General features: G+C 39.9%; 1 protein-coding gene across 2 annotated transcripts in view; it reads left to right on the top strand.

Annotated features, from left to right (window-relative positions):
- The window catches only part of LOC122552978 (parkin coregulated gene protein homolog), a 379,845-nt gene that overhangs the window by 258,436 nt on the left and 99,807 nt on the right, over nt 1-21,602 (top strand). The window lies entirely within an intron of this gene.

Below are 21,602 nucleotides of genomic sequence, written 5' to 3' on the forward strand. Positions count from 1 at the left end.
AATGCAACGACTTTCTCGGTCTTACAAGATTATTCTTTATCTTTTTTTTAAATCTCAACTCTCACTCCTCCTTTTTGATCAGTTGAGATACAGTTTCATCTGCATTGCATAGCCTTCCAACCAAGTGACCTTTCTTCAGATTGGTATTTGCAGCATTACGGTTATTCAGATCTATGCAAATTTGAGACAGAACTCTGCCATTTCATTTCATTTTCCCATTTCATTATACCTCAATATCAGTATGCATTGGCAGAAATGATGTTAAAATTGGCTCCAGTTTTAGTTCCTGCAAAAATATTACAAACGTATTTCTAGTATCTCTAGTTAATGTTCTCAATACAACAATATTGTTTCATATTGCAGTGCTATGTAACTGAATGTACTTTTATCAACTTCAGGAATACCTCATGTGTTTTGCACTACAGTGTGGATCATTCACACATGCAGGAGATTTTGCATTTGTTTTATTTTCATTTCGATTCAAAACAATTTTCAACGGTTTTAATCAATGTCAATTGCACCTCACCATTTATTTAAGCTCCAAAACATTTTCTGAAATTACAAGCTTCTTAATAGTTTGACATGAACTAGTAGGTTATGTGAAGAGTATATCACAAAGCTACAAACTGTCAATAAAGACTGAAATGATTTTTTGCCTCCAAAATAATAAGTGTTACAAGGAAAAAGTGAACATCTTGAAGCTAACACAACCCTACATTTTATGACATAACAATCTGCAAAGTGTCTGCATTACTAGACACAGTGTTGAAATATTTAAAAGCATTTGCCCATTGAGCAGTGTTTGATATCTTTTCAAATCTGTCAGGATACCGTCATCTTCACAATGACTATCGTACTTTTAATGCAAATGTACCTCACTGGGTACAATGTCTGGATTAGGAGCAATAGAAATTTTAATGAGCTGAAGTTTATTGAGGACAGCAATGTATGAATAGGAATTTCAGCCAGGTGATAACACTGGTAGATGATGTTACTGAGCTTGAAGTTAGTACTCTTACTATTAGAAAGGATTTAGTTTTGAAAGTTCAGCTTGTGGTCCAATATAACTTTGACTAGTCTAATCCAATTTGAGACAGGTTGCTGGATTGAGCAATGTAAGTGATGAAAGGGAAAAGTTTTGATGGCAAGGTGATGATCTTGGTTGATCCAATGCTTGTGGAGGAAACTGTCTCTTGTCCAACACTGATATTGGACAAACAGCCTGACCGTAGAGATAATGGTGATGTAAGGAGAGTTTGTAGAGGGATACAGCTGGCTACTTCTTCCATGGAATTAAGGCATTGCTGACAAAGCCAGCATTTATTGCCCATCCCTTATTGTCCTTGAGAAGCTGGTAGTGAGCATTCTCCTTAAATCAGTTCAGTCCATGTGGTGTAGTAAGTATTACACAGGATTGTAAGGGACTGAGTTCTGGGATTTTTACTCAACGACACTGAGAAACAATAAAATAGTTCAAATGTAGTGATTTGAAAGGCAATTTGCAGGTGGTGCTGTTCCAATGGGTCTGCTTCCTTGGTGCTAGAGGTCATAGGTTTGGAAGGTACTATCAAAGGAACCTTGATAATTTGCTGAGTCAATCTTTTATCGAGCATACACTGTTGCCAATGTGCAAGGGTGGTGGAGGGAATATTTAGGTTGGTGAATGGGGTGCCACTTAAGCAGACTGTTTCTTCCCTGCATGGTGTCAAGCTTCATAAATATTTTTGTCATCCGGACAAATGGACACTATTTCATCCCAAATTTGAGCCTTGAAAATTGTGGCTTTTCAAAATCAGAAGTTGGGTTGCTTACCTCAGAATTTCCAGCCTCTAACCTGCCTTTGTAGACAAATTTATTTATATAGCTGCTCCAGTTCAGCTTCAGATCAATGGTAGGCTAAATTAATAGTACGGATTTCAGTGATGGTAATGACAGGTTGGATTACGTCCTGTTAGAAATGGTTATTGCTGTCATTTGTGTTGGCATTATTGTTACTTGCCACTTATCAGCCCAAGTCTGAACGTTTTCCAGGTCTTATCACAGATTGTCAAGGATGGCCTCAGTATCTGAGGAATGATGAAATGTGCTAGACTTTGTGCATTCATTAGACAACATCCCTACTTCAACCTTATAATGGAAGACCTTGAAACTACTTATCTGAGTTCAACATTTTTTGCTATATTTGCAAAGAGGCTATAAAATGTCAAGAGCCAAGTAGCACTGATGGAACCCAAACTCAGCAATAGAGAGCAGCTTATTGCTATGCAAGTATTGCTTGACTACACTGTTGGTGACAACATCCATCACTTTGCTAATGATTAAAGGAATACTAATGGAACTGTAATTGACTTAAATTTGTCTTGTTTCTTATGTGCAGAAAATACCTAAGCAAATTCCATATGTACTACACAAGAACAACTTGGTCAGGATCATGGTTAATTCTGCACCACAAAATTTCTTTCAAGGTGTTGTCAAGGCTCATAGTCTTTGTAGTTTTTTTTTACTATCACATGCAGTGCATAGAAATGGCTGAATATCTGTGGTGTTTGAGAACTCAGGAGGAGGCTAAGGTAGACCATCCACTTGACATTTCTGGCTGAAAATTGTTACAAATGCTTCAACCTTGTGTGATGAGCTCCCCCCTCATTAAGGATGGAGATATTTTTGAAGCTTTCTCTTCTTGCTAGTTTTTTTTTAATCGTCCATGACCATTCATAACTAGATATTACGGGACTGCAAAGTTTAGATCTAATCCAAAGCTTGTAGTCATTTAACTCTGGCTATGACACCCTGCTTTTGTATTTATGTTTAAGTGCTCCTGTGTTGTAGGTCCACAAAGTGGACACCTAATTTTTAGATATGCCTGGTGGTGCACCTTGCAGGTTTGCCTGCACTCTTCATTGAACCACTGTTGATCCTTTGGCTTGATGATAATGGGGGTTATGCTGGACCATTAGGTTACAGATTGTGGATATGTCCCATTACACCTCATGGAAACACAGTTTTGAGTTGCTGGATCTATTTAGCATAATGGTAGCTGGGACTTCATCTTCACAAGGACATTCCTACCTATATTGCTATGGATTGATAGACCTGATGCAAGCCTAGACCGGCAAAAATGTTGTTCAGGATTTCATCAGCTTGGTCAGTGGTGATGCTACCAAGCCATTCTTTGCTGGTATACATAAAAGCTCATAGTAGATAGCCCTGACTTCCTTCACATGACCTTCAAAGTGGAGGAGGACAGCATCACTAGTTGAGGGAGAGCAGTAAATGGTAATCAATAGGAAGTTCTTGGCCAAATTTGGCTTGATGCCATGATATTTCATGTCATCGAGAATCAGTGTTAGGTTTCCTACATCAACTTCTTTCTAACTGTGTACTACTGTACCACTACCTCTGAAGGGTCTATCTTGCCGGTCCAAAAGGATAATAACCAGGGGTGGTAATGGTGGTATCTGGGACACTGGCTGTAAGGTATGAGTTAGTGAGTATGTCAAGCTTTTGCATAACTAATCAATGTCAATGGTTTATGTCTCAATGAGGCAGATTATGGATGAAGAAGATGAGAGGATTAAGGAAACATTTTAGGAGACTCCAGAGGTAAGAGGGCAGGGACAAGAATAAAACTCTGTGCAGGAGATATTCTGGCTGTGATCAGGGAGATAAGAGTTATAAGAAATGGAGGTAGTCCCAATTTCATGTTGGCCAATGAGATAGGCTAAAGGAATGCCTCACAGGAGAGATGAAGTAGTGAGGTGAAGAGGCAAATGGAGAGCAGATTCCAGAACTGATGGGTCCAGGTATCTGAAGCAGTTTCCAAAAATGAAGCAATGAAGATCAGGGATGGACATGAGATCAAAATAGAAGAATGCTGAGATTTTGGAAAATGGAGAAAATTACAAAAAGTAACCGCAATGTATCAGGGATGAAGTTCAAATCATAGGCCCTTGCCTCTGGCCCATAGTTCATTACTTGAGCACAGTCGTCCCACCTATGACCTGAAAACAACAGACTCCCTAGAATCCTAGTTATTGGTTGCTCATGTAGGCCCCTGTCCTGAGACCCATGATTGGAGGTTTTAAAACTAGGATAAGAAATTTAAAATCATTGGGTAGGATCTTATAGGGGTCTGAGCAATATGGACCATGATGAGATGTGTGGCAGAATTGAGCATTAAGTGCAGCAAGGCCTCTCTCAATGTTGAGATCACCTCACTCCTATTGTATGCTCTTCAGAAGAGACACGGCAAGGTTTTCACTAGGCAGCAGAAAGATGCCAATTTGCAATCATTGTTGCTTGTTAAACAGCTTTGTAGCTACCAGAACTCATCGCATTAATATTCAGTCTTCCATTTTACCAAATATTTTCAGCTACTTCATCAATGATCTTCCTTCCATCATAAGGTCAAAAATGGAGCTGAAAACTAATAATTGCAAATGTTTAACACTGCAGTAAGACCTGTCAATATCTAGGCTTGGGTTGAAATATGGCAAATAACATTTGCACCACACAGATAACAGGCAATGACCATCTCCAACAAAACAAACTAACCATTGCCCCTTGAATTTCCTATGATCAACATTTTAGGAGTTACCATTGACCAGAAACTGAACTGCACTAGCCATATAAATATAGTGGTTATGAGAACAGGTCAAAGGCTCAGAATCCTGCAGTGAGTAATTCACATTCTGACTCCCTAAAGATTGTCCACCATCAACAAGGCACAAGTCAGGAGTGTGATAGAATACCCTTCACTTGCCTAGATGAATGTAGTTCCACTAACACACATGAAACTTGACACCATCCAGGATAAGGCAGCCTGCTTGATTGGCAAGAGAACCACAAACATCCACCCCCCTCCACCACTGACATTCTGTTGCAGAAGTGTGTACAATTTACAAGATTGACGGCAAAGACTTATCAAGGTTCCTTCGACAGCAGCTCCCAAATCCACAGGCATTTTCATGTGGAAGGACAAGAGCAGCAGATACATGTAAATGCCAACACCTTGAAAATATATTGCCATTCCATCAGCATTACTGGGCCAAAAACCTGGAAATCTCTCCATAATTGCATTGTGTGTCTACCTACAACACATCAGCTGCAGTGATTCACGAAGGCAGCTCAGCAATGCCATGTAAAGGGTAAATAAGGGTGGGAAATAAATGTCCTTCAATGCTGAACCTCTGGCTGCACTGTCAACAATCATTAAATTGCTGCAAAAAATACACTATGCATTCAGGAGCACGCACCCCTCTCATAGACTGGATCAGGCTGCATTTCTGGGGTGTTCACTTATTGTCATAGCACTAGGTCATTTTTGTCTTCCTTTTATATTCACTGAATCTGAACCTTTCACTGCCTTACCTTTTTCTCCTTTACTCCCTCAGTCATAGATATCAGACCTGTATTGCTGCTGTCTTACAATGCCACTTAGCACAGACACGAAGTCAGGAAACTTGTTATAGTTGTCAGCAGGCCTCAGTCAAGTCAAAGGCAAGAGCTTTCACTTGGATTCCCAGCACAGCATGGCAAAACCAGCCTTCAGTTCTAGTTCAGGCCCTACTTGGGGTACTCGGAGTCAGGATCGTTCTCAAAAGGGTTGAGGAGCTGAATGATTAGATTACTTACAGTGTGGAAACAGGCCCTTCAGCCCAACAGGTCCACACTGACACTCTGATGAGCAAACCACCTTCACCTAACCCTACGGGCAATTTAACATGCCCAACTCACCTAACCTGCACATTTTTGGACTGTGGGAGGAGACTGGAGCACCCGGAGGAAACCCATGCAGACACGGGGAGAATGTGCAAACTCCACACGGACAGTTGCCTGAGGCTGGAATTGAATCTGGGTCTCTGGCGCTATGAGGTAGCAGTGTTAACCACTGTGCCACATAATAATGGGCAGCACACCACCATTTTGGCTTTATTTTGGTCTATTTTCTTCATATGATATAAGACAGACAAGTATTATGGAAGTCAAAAGTAATTTATTACTGTTGTCACAAATGGGAAGGCGTCTTCAGCAAATGAGTAGGCAGCACAGAGGTTATACAGGGGAGTAGTGTTGGGGGCGGGGGGGCTGAAGACAAATGGAGAAGATGTTGTGGGCAATGGTGAAAGTGGTGGGAGAACATTGGTGGGAGATACAGTGAGTGTGAGGTATCAGACAGATGCCAATTTGCAATCATTGTTGCTTGTTAAACAGCTTTGTAGCTACCAGAACTCATCGCATTAATATTCAGTCTTCCATTTTACCAAATATTTTCAGCTATGGTGAAAATGGTGTCAAGTTTCATGTATGTTAGTGGAGATGTGGAGAATGGTATTGACCTTCCTTCTGCAGTGTTGAGCATTCCTCCAGACAACTGAGAATGCTATAATACAGGGCCAAGCTGGCATGGTCTGATATGAAGTACTGCATTCTACTGCTGGTCCTGGAGGAAGAGGACCCTCCTCCCCACTCATTCAGCAGGACCTTCAGGTCCTGGCCCGCAAAAGAGGGCACAAATTTCCCCTGTGCGCCATGCCCAAGGCAAACATCCGGAACCATGCAAGGCAGCTCTTAATTGACAGTATTTGTCCAGTGTTCAACAGCCTTTAGAGAATGCATAGGTACAAGGGAAACTGGTGAATTCCAGGATATCCGATGACTGTCAAGTGAAATAGCTCCACAGAAGCTGGTATCCATCATCAAGATCCTTTATTTACACAGGTACAGCCCTTGTCTTTAGTACTGCCTCTTTCAGAGTCAACTACCAGAGTGTCAGCATTTCTGACACTTCCCTTTTTATATGTCAGTCAGGGCTCCCTTATTGGACCAGATTAACGGCCTCAATCAGGAAACCCATATTCTATGAAGTCCAACTGACTGACCTCATTACAATCATTACATGTCTCCCCTTCTGAGTCCTAGGATATAGGCTTGTCATTTTTCTTCGAGAGGTTCCTGAGGCGTTTTACTACTGGGTCAGGTTCCCCCGACTCAGTTTCCATTCTGGGCAGCGTGCAATGCACAGAAGCTCACCTCTTGTACTAGGAATGCCTCACTACAATTTCAATCTCATCTTCCAGGAGCAAAAGTGTTGAAGTGGCCACCTCCATCATGTCCATCTCTGATTCTGCAGATTAGTCAACACTTAGACCATAGACCATAATACATAGGAGTAGAAATTAGGCCATTCAGCCCATTGAGTCCGTTCCGCCATTTCTCCTTATCTCCATTCTGAAGGGTCTTCCCTTTACTCTAAGGCTGTGCCCTAGTGTCCTCATCTCTCCTGCCTATGGAAATATCTTCCCAAGACTTGGCAGAGTGTATGAACCCATGGGTTCCAGCAGCCTTTTTGTTTGCTCCAAGGAAAGGGCACATTTTGCTTCTATACGGTTTGCAACTTCGCAGCTTTCATGTGGTCCATGCGCTTGTTCAGAATCGTCACACCTAGCCGGACTTAACACATCACTATTCCTGACCTCGCATCAACCATGCATTGTACATATGTGGGGTCATTTCCATGATTTGTACTCAAAACTTTGTCCCTGTATCAAAGTGTCTGTGACATTTGTGTCCAGCCATGTGTTCCTAATGCCATTTCACCTCCTCTCTACTCCCCGCCAAGGTCCAGAAAGACTAGACTCAGTCTGGTGCAGAGTCTTCGACACATTGGCAACTCTACTGGTGCTATCCCTGTAGTTGCATATAGGGTGGTCCTACAATCAAGTAGAAACCATGACAGCTCAGTATCTTGCAAGGTTGAAGGCTGTTTCGTCAAAATTTTGACTGCAGTTTCTGCCAAGCCGTTGGATGATGGGTGGTGTGGAGCTATCCTTATATGTCAAATCCCATTTGATTTTAAGAAATAAGGAAAGTCCCTGCAGGTAAATGATGGCCATTATCTGCAACCAACAATTTACAATTATTTTCTCAATATCTTGTCATCATATCCTTTATAATAGATTCTTTATAATAGATTTCCAAAATGGAAGCGTTTATCAGGAAATCCTATACATATGATTTTCCAATCATTGGCAGTAATTATTATCTGAGTAGAGCAGATTTTCTTATTATGATCTCCTGTATTTTGGAAAAGTGTTCCAATGGGAGAATACTGGTTTTAGGTGGTGTTTAATTTAGTAGGTTTAAAAACATAGAGAAATAGGAAAAGAGTCTGTTGTGAAGATGCTGCTCCTTTAACAAGGTTATTCTGTCCTTGGCTTTTATTCCGAGATGGGTCATAAAGGCAGAGGTGCTGAAATGTCTGAATTGGCTACTTTAATAGTGCCTAATAGATGCTGTCTAAGTCAACAATCAGAAAAGGCTTTCATTTATTTAAAGCACTTGTACAATTAAAGGGGAGTGACCAGTTCTCCCAGTTCACGTTGATTTCTAGTTTTGGGTTAGTTTTAGCTGGGGACCCAAAGAAACAGCTCTATGCTGATCCTCTCTCTCTTTGACGTCTCTCTCCTATAAGAGCTTGTATTTGAATTTACCTTTTTGCCAAGGGGTGTGTTTATAGGTTGTTGCAGGAAATCAGAACAGCTCTTTGTTAATTGTGCTTTCATGTCAGTTGGGTTTTCAAATAGTTATATTATTCTAAATTTGGAATTATTTTGTTTGTGTGTAAAGTAGTTCTGTTTTGTTTAAAACCAAATGGAATTGCTCCTGGATTTGCATTTACTTAAAACAGCTAGAAAACTTTGATTCTGGGCTACCTTCTTAAAATGTTTTGAGGGAGTCTGGGACCACAACACTGTCAAGCCATATCTAACCATTTTTACAATCATGGCTAATGAAACACATCAAATTCTTTTCATCCACACTATGCCCATGACCCTTCATCCCATTGGCAATCAGAAATATATCAACCTCTACTTTCAATATGCAAGAAGACTGACTTCCATAGCCCTCTAGGGCAGAGAATTCCAAAGATTCGTACCCTCTAAATAAAACAATTTTTCTTTACCTCAATCCTAAATGGTATCTCTCATTTTTAAATTGTGCCCTTCCCCAACTAGAGGAATCAGCTTACTTGCATCAGAATACTGAATAAATGAGTATGTGATTTAAATATAAGTTATTACATTTTTTATAAAAGTAGAAAGGAAATTATTTTGTTTCAGTTTACCAAAATATATGTGCTGTTGCTAATTACATTTACATGGATTGCACATTTCTAAAAATATCTATCAGGCACCAATATTATGTTAATTTACTGTGATGTAAAGCTAATTTTATCTATCCAGCTCAGATAATGTCAAATGCAATTAGACATTACAAAAAGCCCAAAGATATTTTGGTTATTACGGTTCTAGGTAGACATCTTAAATCTAGGCTCTGAGGAGAGAAAGGATGATCTGGCTCCTTTCTTTATTCACCCACTGCCTTGGTTGGTCACAACAAAGCTAACTTTAAAAGGATCCTTTCCCTGTGGATACCTTTCTCCCAGACCAAATTAATTTGTTTTAAAAGGAGCCAGGCCTAGTTGAGTTAACAAGAGTGAGTTTATTCATTACTAAATGCAAAAAGAAAGAATAATGCAATGCACACAACACAGGATTGGAATAAGAAGTGAATCCAAAGAAAATATAACAGTTAACAGATATATGGATCAGTCTCTCTGGGTGATTCATGAAGAATTTTTGGCTTTGCGATTTCTTCCCACCTGTTTCATTCTGATTGGCATGCTGGTAATTTTCTTTCAGTACAGACAGCAAGGACGTCTTTTTACCTGCAATATAGGTATCTTTGACTGTGGCCTTTAAAGCACCTTAGTGCTTCAACTTGTATACATAAACCTCAACTCACAAGCTCACCTTCCACCAACATGCCTTGTCTCATTTTCACACCTGGTTCAGGATTGCAATCACTTTTAATCTCATACTTTTGTATATTCCTGGAAGGCCAACAGACAGAAAATGTCAAAAGGAGATAGCTTTCTGCTGATAGAGGGATGACAGTCAGCCCCTTCATTATCTCTTCCTGTTATGTCTTTCTCTCTGTTCTCTGACACTTTGCAACTGTAACATTCCTGGTGTCCCACACAAGAATTTGCCACATATAACATATGGGGCGGCACAGTGGCTCAGTGGTTAGCACTGTTGCCTCACAGCGCCAGGGACTCGGGTTCGATTCCCATCTTGGGTGACTGTCTGTGTGGAGTTTGCACATTCTCCCTGTGTCTGCATGAGGTTTCCTCTGGGTGCTCCAGTTTCCTCCCACAATCCAAAAGATGTGCATGTCAGGTGAATTGGCCATGCTAAATTGCCATGTCAGAGGTAAATATTGGGTAGGGGAATGGATCTGGGTGGATTACTCTTCGGAGGGTTGGTGTGGACTTGTTGAGCTGAAGGGCCTGTTTCCACACTGTAGGGAATCTAATCTAAACAACACTGAATTTACAATTGCAGTCTTTTTATTCTGTAATAGGTCTCTTTTAGGAACACATTTTGTAAATAAAAGTTAAAAATAACCATAGTACTTTTGATCTGTAGTGATGAGACTAATTTACTGAGTTATAAAACATAGAGTCATCAAAGTCCCAGAAGACCATAGGACCATTAGAGAGAGATGACTGGTGATAAATTTAGATAAATTTAACCTAAGGGTCATCATGCTTCAGGCACAGTGCAATGTTAAGAAGATGGGACCTTCATGGTGATCTCAGCCAGTGTAGGTTGAGGTATGAAGCTAATTTTGTATGTTCAATTGAATGCTTAACATTAAAAGACATGACACTAGCCATCTAAGCACTGACTTGAAGGACAAAACCGAAGTAGAGAGGTGGAGAGGATGAGGAAGGCAATTCCAAAACGTATAGCCTAAGCACCTGAAAGCACAACCACCAATGACAAAGTGGTTTAAAACCAGGTGCTCAAGAGGCCAGAATTAGAGGGCCAAGGACATTACAAAGATAAGGAAAGATCAGGTATGAAAGAGTTTGAAAATGAGAATTTTAAAAATAAAAATGTTATTTAACTGGGAGTAAACTAGGTTAGAGAGCACCGAGATGAGGGTTTGATGAGAGTTAGGAGAGTAGAATGACTTCAAATTTGGAGTTAAAAATCACACAACACCAGGTTATAGTCCAACGGGTTTAATTGGAAGCACACTGGCTTTCGGGGGGTCGCTCCTTCATCAGGTGGTAGTGGAGGGCTCAATCCTAACACAGAATTTATAGCAAAAATTTACATTGTGATGTAACTGAAATTATACATTGAAAAATTGATTGTCTGTTGAGTCTGTTTGAATACCATGATAGTTTCACTTCTTTCATATGTAAATCACAAAACCCTTTTTTTGAAAGTTGCATTCTCAGGTTAGCTGTTAACAATGGGTGATGGCTAGACAATATGTTGAAGCTGTTAGCCCCTTGTGTTCTCTGTCTATGCCATGATGTTTAGATTGATTCTAATCTAAAAAGTGAGATAACGGAGTTTTACGTGAATTCATGCAGTTTTTGAGCAAAGTACAATGTAACTCTGCAAGTACAAATTCACCCCACAAAATATATGTGTGCATGTGGGTCTTTGTCTGTCTGTGTGTGTGTCTGTCTGGGTTGGGGGTTGTGAGTGTGAAAACGTGTATGTGTGTGTGTAGTGAGTGTCGAGTGTCTTAAGTCTGTGAGGGGGTGCATGTGTGAGTGTGGGAGTGTGTGTATGTAAGGGTGTGTGTGGGTATCTGTGTGCGCGTCTGTGTATATGTGCGCTCGTGTGTATGTGTGTATAGGAGTGTGTGTGTGTGTGTAGGAGTGTCTGTGTGTGTGTATAGTGCAATGCTAGTCACCTGTAATGTGACATGAACCTAAGGTCCAGGTTGAGGCCCTCCCTATGGATACCGAACTTAGCTATCAGCCTCTTTTCATTGCTGCCTTTCCCGAAGTCCGCCTTAGAGGATGGTCACTTGAAGGTCCCAGGTCGAATGTCCTGGACCACTGAAGTGTTCCCCAACTGTGAGGGATTTGGAGAGGATACAATGTGGTAGTCTTATCATGCATTTGTTGAATAATCAGATTTGGAGGTAACAAAAGCTTGGATGAGGACTTAGCATCAGAAAAGCTGAGGCAGTGACTTACAATGTTACAGAGGTCAAAATATGGCAGGAATATGTGCTTGAAAGCTCATCTCAGGGTCAGAAAATGATACTGATGATGTGAACAAGCTAGTTCAGCACCAAGACAGCTGCTAAGGATTGGAATGAAATTGATGGCAAGGGTATAGAGTTTCTGTTAGAGATGAAAGTCAATGGTTTCAATTTCCCAAATATTTAATTGGAGGAAATTTATACACTGGATGCCTGTAAGTTTGTCAGTTTGGAGACACTGAAGCAGCTGAGACAGGTTAGAGTTACATTTTATAGGTATTCATGTAGAAATTGACATTCTGCTTTCAGGTGATGTTGCCAAGGGGCAGCATGTAGCTGAGAAATTGAAGTAGATCCTTGAGGGACATCAGAGGTAACTACAGGACTGAGATCCAAAGTCATTGATGCCAATTCTTTGGTTATGCTAAGAATAACATTGAATGTCATCCTACTCTATTGATAACAGTGGAGCGGCGTTGGAGGAGAATGCTGTGATCAGCAATATCAAAGGCTGTACATAGTTTGGGTATGACAGAGGGGGCAATTTGCTTTTGTCATTGTCACATAGAATGACAATTTAACCTTTGGTAAGAGTTGTTACAACATGTTGCAGGAGTGGAAATCTCACTGAAAGGATTTAAACCTAGAGCTCCAGGAAAGATAGTCATTGGTAGGTAGTCATGCATTCAGTCAGAAATTGGATCATCAACCAATTTTTCTTTTCCCTTGCCCAGAGTATTAAATCCAGCCATAGGAGCTCAAGTGCAGTTAAGAGCCCAGCAAATTCCTGGAAATCAGGTTTTAAGACAGTTTGAAACGAGAGACAGGCTTTAGCTGAGCCTGAACCTGCTTAATGTCTGTTGCAATGCTAAAAACGTGTCTGTAAAAAGAGTTCAGAGCTATATAATTAAAGCTGTACAAAAACCAAATGCTTCAGTCATGTGACAGGTCTCTTGGATGAAGCAATTCAACCTGTTAATCATCAAAGCTTTTGTGTATTATACAAGGTAACTGTGGGGCTATTAGCACCACATTTAGCATAATGAAGTTCAATGGAAGTTTTAAAACAAACTTGGCTAGGAGACTCACTGTCTGTCACTCCTCTGTGTGGTTTTCCCTGCAATATTTACACAATGGATGTGTGAAAGTTCCGAGGAGATAATGAGTTATTTTTTATTATGCAAATTGTTAGAAATTTCTCAATGCAGCCAGCATTCTCATTCAGATTTCTAGCATTTGCAGTTCTTTGCTTTTTGTTCTCATTCTCTGTTGAATAACAGCCATTTTAAAATCAAACATGGTTCCATTTTAATTTATTTTTAAAAAGTGTTAAAAATAAAACTGAAGATCACTCAATTCCTGATGGAAATGACACAGAGCAAACTTGAGATCTTCTTGGTAGCTACAAGTGGAACAATATGAAGATGTTGAGTTCCAAATTTCTTAGTAAGCCAAAAGATGTGTATATGTAACAGAATGTTGTGATAAAATAATTTAGCCATTATGCAGGATTAGCTTACAGTATTAAAGTATGTCATTCAAATCAACTGAATGTTCTCTCTTTGACTTTCACTTTTGCACAATTTTCTGTACACTTCATGTTGTAACGCCATTCATTAGTAAATGAATTATGTCTAAACAGCTGTCAGCTGTTCGAGTTTGCTTGAGTTAGGGTTCAAGCTCCCCTTTGGATTTAGGTTGACACTGTAGTACAACATTGAGGAAGTGTCATACTTTCAGATGAGATGTTGCATCAAGGTTCCATTTGCCCTCTTGGGTATGAGTACAAGTTTTCATGGCATTATTTGAGAAACAGCTGGGGAGTTCTCTATGGTGTCTTGGCTCACATTATCTACCAACCTCAACAAATTAAAACTTCCTTCATCACAGCTCTGCCTTTGCAAATTATCCCATTATAGGTGAGCAATCTCTAACCCAAACCAAATTCCAACATTTATATATTGTAATTAATTAAGATAATAAACAGAGGAATTATCAGGTCTCTTACAGATAAAGAGGAAAAAGTCTAAGACACTAGAGCGGGTTTCCCAGACTGCAGGTCACGGTCCCCAGTGGCATTGCCGTAATCAATTTTGGGATCACAATGTCTGATACTGTAATGATGGCTATGGAGCATGGGCCATATTGATTAAGCTACAACTCCCTGATGTACCTGCACTTTGTGAAAATATTCTGATTGATTCTCTTGAGATTTGCTGGACTTTGTTTTAGGGATAATCACCAGCAACCCCATTGGGAGAAATGTGGTGAGCAGGAGAGAGGTGATGATATAGGAGAAAGTGAGGACTGCAGATGCTGGAGATCAGAGCTGAAAATGTGTTGCTGGAAAAGCGCAGCAGGCCAGGCAGCATCCAAGGAGCAGGAGAATCGACGTTTCGGGCATGAGCCCTTCATTCCTGAAGGGCTCATGCCCGAAACGTCGATTCTCCTGCTCCTTGGATGCTGCCTGGCCTGCTGCACTTTTCTAGCAACACATTTTCAGAGGTGATGATGTGCCCATTACATCACAACCTATTGTACATCACAACCTGAATTTTCACTATATATTCTCTGGAAGTACATAAACCTCTCAGTCACTCTCCCATGACGCTGCTCTCACAGCCTCTTCAGAGACCCCCTCATTCTTCATAACTCAGAGCTGTGTTAATGCATGAGCACCAAAGTAGTTTTATGGTGGGAAAAGGTTTAGAAAACTGTGTACTGGAAAATCTGAGATTGCTGTCTTTACAGAAAAAAGGGTGAAGTGAATATTTCGTAAATATATTCAAAACTTTGAAAGATTTTAATAAATCACGCAGAATGGATACAGCACAGAAAGAGACATTCTGCCCGTCATGTTCATGCTTGCTGACTACAGGAGTAGGTGGGAACAAATTGTTCCATCAATAGAAGGTTGATTATTGTAGGACACAGTTTAATAAATATTACCCATGATTCTCTAAAAATGCTTGCTGCGCCAAAATCATTTTCATATATGATTCAGAGATGAGTGTGCTAACCCATTCAGCAACAGAAGATGAAATGTTCTTTTACATATGTTGAATCTCATCCTTCTGCAGAAATATTTTTTCCCCTGAATAATTTGTTCTTCCTATTTTATAAAATAGGGATTTCTCAATTTTGATTGAATTATTCCTTTGTAAAATATGTCCTCTAGATCTGAACTGATAAATATATAGTTACATAGTTGAAGGCAACCTCAGAATATTAGGGAGCTTTATTATATGTTCATCACAATTGCTTGCTACTTTGGTTACCACAAATAAAATCACATCATCAGTAATCATAATTGGAAACATAGTTAGAATCCCGACAGTGTAGAAGTAGGCCATTCAGCCTTCTGAAGAACCACCCAGAACCACCCTGTAGCCCTGCATTTTCCATGGCTAATCCACCTAGCCTGCACATTCTTGGACACTATGAGCAACTTAGCATGGCCAATCCATCTAACCTCCACATTTTTGGACTGTGGAAAGAAATTGGAACACCTGAAGAAAAGCCACATGGAGAGATAATGCAAACTCCACACAGAATCACCCGAGGCCAGAATCAAACTTTTAGGTCCCTGGCACTGTGACATTGCAGTGCTAATGACCGAGCCATCATACCGCCCTCATTGTCCTGCAGTATTATTTATAGATAGTAAATTTTGATGATAAACTAAACAATATTTCTCTCAAAGTTTGAGACAAATTACTCAAGCCCAAAGTCACTTCAGCTTTCAATTTTTTCTAACAACATTCAGCTCCCTGTGACATTTCAATTGGCAGAATGACCATATTATTTTAGAATATTTACCAAAAGGGCAATTACACTAAGAGAAATAATATATAAATAATAATAATGATAATTTAGAGTTATGCTCATGTGCAGTATTGAGTGAATTACTCCATTACTAATAATACTAATATTACTTGTAATATTAGCATTGATCAGTAACTTAATACACAGTACTTTGTACTGGTGAAACTACATGAAAACAAACTTAGGAAAATAGAGATAGAAGGAGCTGAAATATCACAATCCTGTGGAATGGCAAGAAATATCACCAGGATTTGAAAATGCCAGATCCTAGATTGTGAGAAAAGGTTTTCAGAATACTCTTGCTAAAATGGAGTTCTTACCTTACAAAGCTGTCAATGAAAGGAAAAGCAAGGCTAGAGGTGAAATGACCTCAAACAAAAAAGATTACTCGATAACTCTTGGTAAATTAAATGCAAGCTAACAAAACTGGAATGAGCATGTCCAGTGTTAGCTTTCTCACTACATGTTCTAGTGGCCTCAAACTTGACTCGTGTATGGCCTGAAGTCTGAAAAATTGTCTAATTTAGTTGTGGGTTGGACATCATTCAAATAATTTTTGAAATGCAGAATGCTGGTCCCTGAAATTGGCTCTAGTTGCTACCATACAGTTATAAAATGGGAGCAAAAGAATCCACTTTACCCCAACTGTTCACGTATGAAAACAAAAACTTATTTAGTTCTCTCCATTAAAGAACTTTGAAGAAACATTGAGATGCCATGTCAACCAATGCCAACATTTTTTCCATAAATTAGTTTGACACATCTGCTTGATAATTAGTTTGATACATCTGCCTGTTAATATCTTCCCCACATACATCTTTTAATCTATAATGGTATATCATTAAAACTTGTATCCAAACTAAAAGCTTTCTCCCAAGCTCAAGTCAATTCCGGAGCCTTTTTGCAAATCCTTTTACAGTACACTCATCCTCCTGCTCCATCATTCTGCACCTTGGATTATTACATACAATTGCCCACAGAAGCACAAAAACTGGCTGCTTAGCCTAACAGATCCATACAATGTCTGTACTCCTTATGAACCTCCTCTTACCTTATTATCTTACCCTTTGTGCAGAATTTTCACTCAGCTGAGTAGCATACACAATGGACATTGAGAAAATACTCAAATTGAAAAATTACACTCAATGTTAAGAAAAAATTTCTAATTATCCCCTTGAAGTTTTAATGGTAAAGTCATAATGAGTGGTGGCTACTTTATTTGCATCTCACTATCAGCTAAATTCACTTCAATTTCTGTGCAGTTTTAATCCTCTTTTTTTTCCCTGAGAAATTAGATAGCTCCAATTCCCAACAAGAAAGTCAGACTGGTTACCTGCTCCCTGCTTGCCACTTGCTTCTTCAACCCTTCAGCCAATCCTGCTTTCATAACTAAATATCCCTGTGTGCTCCATGGGCACTGCCTTCTTCCACCTATCATCCACATGAGAGGGCCTCACGACATCATCTTTGCTGCTTTCAGATCAACTTATACAATACTTCAGCCCTTCAAAACTTCACTTTGGAGCTCAGCGTTACTTATGACTTGGATGCTTCTACCAGGTTGCTTTGCATGCGGGGACAGACTCATATCTCATGCATCAACAAAGAATGCATCTTATGTCTATTAGCTTTGTTTCATAGTGCTCACTCACGTTGTGCTTAATTTGAAGGCTGCTCATTTTGAGGGAAGCATTGCTTTTTAGTACAGAAGGCAAGTCAAGCAGTTTGGAGCACTGAACGAACAAGGATTTGGACATGTTGCTGTACAGAACCATGCAAACCAAAATCACATATATGGCATCTGTCAGTAACATTTGGAGCAAAAACACTTCACCCAAAACTAAATGTCTGAAAGTCAAAGGTGGATAGTCCTTAATCAAGCTTCACTACAATCTGAAGCTGCACTGCCACAAAGGTTAAAGGGACTCATCTGATTTCACACCAGGAGATTAGCCACACTCAGTCCTGCAGGTCATGTAGAACACATAGAAGCATAGAAAATAGGAGCAGGAGTAGCCATTCAACCCTTTAAGTCTGCTGTGCCATTTAAAATGATGATGGTTGATCACCCAGCTTAGTACGCTGATCCTACTTTAACACCATATCCTTTGAGTCTTTTAGCACTAAGAACTGTATCTAATGCTTTCTTAAAAACATTCACTATTTCAGCCTTGTCTGTTTTTGAGAATTCCACAGGCTAACCTCTCTACTCATCCCAGTCCTAAATCATCTATTGCCATATCCTGAGACTGTGACCATGTCTGTAATCCTGTGATTATGCAGTCAGCCTGGGGGGTCTATAGATATGTTAGACAGGTTGCTGTGGTGACGTCAGTCAAGGGGATGGACCGATTTTTCCTACAATGAGAAAAAGGGAAGTATTGAATATGATGAAAGTGAATGGAAGAGCAGTTATTGTTGGTGCATGAACAGAAGAGGTGATGAGTGAGTAGAAAGAGTTGATTAGTTTGGGAGAATGGGATGGATGGTAATTGTGAGTGGACATGATGCATGGAATAATGTGAATTGTACTTCATGAGCCTTGGTAAGATGAGTGTTCATTGACAGAATAAGTGGCCCTTGATTCTTACCCATGCAGAATTAAAATGTCATTAACTTTATCCTTGCATTTCTATGCTTAAAGTTTCACCCAGAGATTGCACAGATTCCGGCCAAAACCTCAATATAAATTGTGTCTAGTGCCTCCTTTGCCTATCTTCTTTTCCACCACCCATCCACAAACACCTCCAGATCCCTGTGGGTAAACTGAAGAGCTAATAAGCTTTTCTAACCAGTTCCAATGGGATAATGATGCTGGACCTGGACTGAAGTTCTTGGATTGCAGTTTCTGAAGTGATATGCTGCTGTGGTTAAAATATGGCACCAGAGAATGTCACAAAGTCCCAGCAGCACAGAGCATGTCACCTTATCTGCTGCACAAATCCATAAGACAGACACTGAAAAGACCAGTTGCATAATTAATGAAATTAAAAGCAGAAAATTGCATGAGAAAAGTTGACTTAGGCTATGGCAGACCGTGCATTGTGAGTCTCACTTGAAAACCCACTTGAAGAAAATGAGAAAATTCAACTTCATTTATTCCCTTTTATCTAGCTTCTCCTTAAATACATCCATGCTATTTGCATCAAGCAAGTTCCATATTCTATAACTGTTTGAACTTAGAAGTTGACTAAGTAGCCTTTTCCTATTTATTTTATTCTTTTAACCACACAGGATAGAGGTTTTTTAATACTAAAGTAAATCAGTGGTGGTGGCAATCACTCACTGACGCGTATGATTGTTCACCTAGGAAATTCCATGTCACTGTTCATGGTTCTGTGATTCCTTGTGTAGCTGGTGAGCCTGATCCCAGAGCCACATTTTCAACCATACATTTGGCAGGTGATTTCAGAAATTGAAAGTGATATTTGGCCTTGAGATCATTGGCATTCCTTTCTCTGGTTCCTGTTCTGTAAGTCTTCTTGTCAATGGGAGTTCCTAAAGAATTGTATCCCTTCATACAGAACTTTCCTACAAATCAATTTCTTATGAACAAGACTCCCCCACACATTGATATCTATGTTGCATTTCTTGAGGGAAACCTTCAGAGAATCTTTGATATGATTCATTGAGTCATATAGCACTGAAACAGAACCTTCGATCAAACCAGTCCATGTCGAATATAATCCCAAACTAGTCTCACCTGCCTGCTCCTGGCCCATATCCCTCCAAAACTTTCCTATTCATGTACTTACTTCAGTGTCTTAAATGTTGTAACTGTGCCCACATCCACCACTTTCTCAGGAAGTTCATTCCAAAGTGAACTACCCTCTGTGTAAAAAAATTACTCTTCATATCTTTTTTGAATCTCTCTCCTCTCTCTTTAAAAATATACTCCCTAGTCTTGAAATGCCCCCATCCTCAAGAAAAGGCAGCAATCATTAACTCTATGTAAACCCCTCATGATTTATAAACTCCTCTATAAGTTCACTTCTCAACTTCCTAAACTCACGTGAAAAAAGTCCCAGCCTATCCAGCCTTTCTTTATAACTCAAACACACTCAGTAACATCCTGGTAAATTTCTTTTGAATCCTCACTAGCTTAATAATATACTTCCTATAACAAGGTGATGAGAATTGGACATATCCTTTGTCCTCCTCCCATTTGAGCGCATTCCTTGAGCTGGGCAAAGAAGATATCCTTTGGCAATTGGAACTTAGGCATCCTAAGATGTGAAAATGTGTTGCTGGAAAAGCACAGCAGGTCAGGCAGCATCCAAGGAGCAGGAGAATTGACGTTTCGGGCATAAGCCCTGGCTAGCCTAGCAGAGTTGGCTTTGGATGATCATGGCCTTGATGCTGGTGCTTTTAGCTATTTCAAAGGCATTGATGTTAGTATGCCTGTCCTCCCAGCTGAAACAGAGAATCCATCTCAAGCAGTATTGATATTACTTCTCAAGCTTCCTATAGCGGCATCTGTATGTAGCTCAAGTTCCAGAGCCATATAGAAGAGTCAGAAGGATAACTACCTTTTATACAAGGTTCATGGTATCAGCACAGATAGCAGTCATTGAAGAATCTCATCCTTTGACATTTGAATGCAACACTTGCAGATTGGATGCAATGTTGAATCTATGAATTGATGTCAGCGTTAGAGGAGAGATAGTTTCCCAGGTATGAGAAACATTTCTCATTTGGGAGGGTTGGACTGGACCTTGACCTGGGATGAGTTGGTAAAAAATTGAGTCATCTTGAGGTTGAGGCTGAGACCAGTTCTTCAATATGTTCCTGCAAAGTCATTGAGCGAGGCTTGCAAATTCTCTTCTGAGAGAGCAGAGATGACATGGTCATCCACATACTGAAGTTCCACAAGCAAGGTTGATGTTGTTTCTATTTGGATTTCAATCAATTGAAGTTGAAAAGTTTTCTGCCCATCCTGTAGACAATGTCTACACCATTGGGAAGCTCGTTCTTGACAAAATGAAAAATGGTGGCAAATAAGATGGAGAAAAGGGTGGAGGTGATGACACACCCTGCTTGACCCCTATCATGACCTCAAAGGATTCTGTTACATTACCATGAGTAAGAACTGTCACCAACATCTTGTTGTGGAGGAAATGAAGAATATTCATGAATTTCTCTGGATAACCAGCCTTTGATTGGGTCATCCATAGCACTTCTCTATTGACTGAGTCAAAAGCCTTGGTCACATCATTGAAGGCCAGGTCGAGAGGTTGATGTTGTTCCTAACATTTCTCTTTGAGTTCGAAACAGTGAAAATCATATCCATTGTTTGGAAGCCACAAAGGTTTTCAGGCAAGATTTCCTCCGAGAATGGGAGAGGATGTTTAGCGAGGATTTGGGCAATGAAGGGTAGGGAGATCCCATAGTAACTTGCACAGTCTATTTTGTCTTCTTTCTTGAAGACAGTGGTGATGGTAGCATCCCTGAAATTGCCAGGGATTTCTTCTCTCTCCCAAATTTTCAGGAGCAATAATAGATAGAGATAATGGGTACTTACTGCTCCCAAAAGTTTGAAAATCTACACTGGAGTCCCATCTACTCTGGTGTCCTTTCCATTCTTCATGTGATTAATGGGGACTTCAACTTCTCCCACACTAGGTGAGATTCCAAGATCATCTTTGATGGGGATATCAGGGATTTCCTCAAACATGGCCTTGTTGACAATTGTATCA

This window comes from Chiloscyllium plagiosum, unplaced genomic scaffold (assembly GCF_037043375.1).
Source record: "Chiloscyllium plagiosum isolate Xiang-an unplaced genomic scaffold, Cpla_swu_hap1 HiC_scaffold_10, whole genome shotgun sequence".
In the NCBI taxonomy this organism is placed as follows: domain Eukaryota; kingdom Metazoa; phylum Chordata; class Chondrichthyes; order Orectolobiformes; family Hemiscylliidae; genus Chiloscyllium; species Chiloscyllium plagiosum.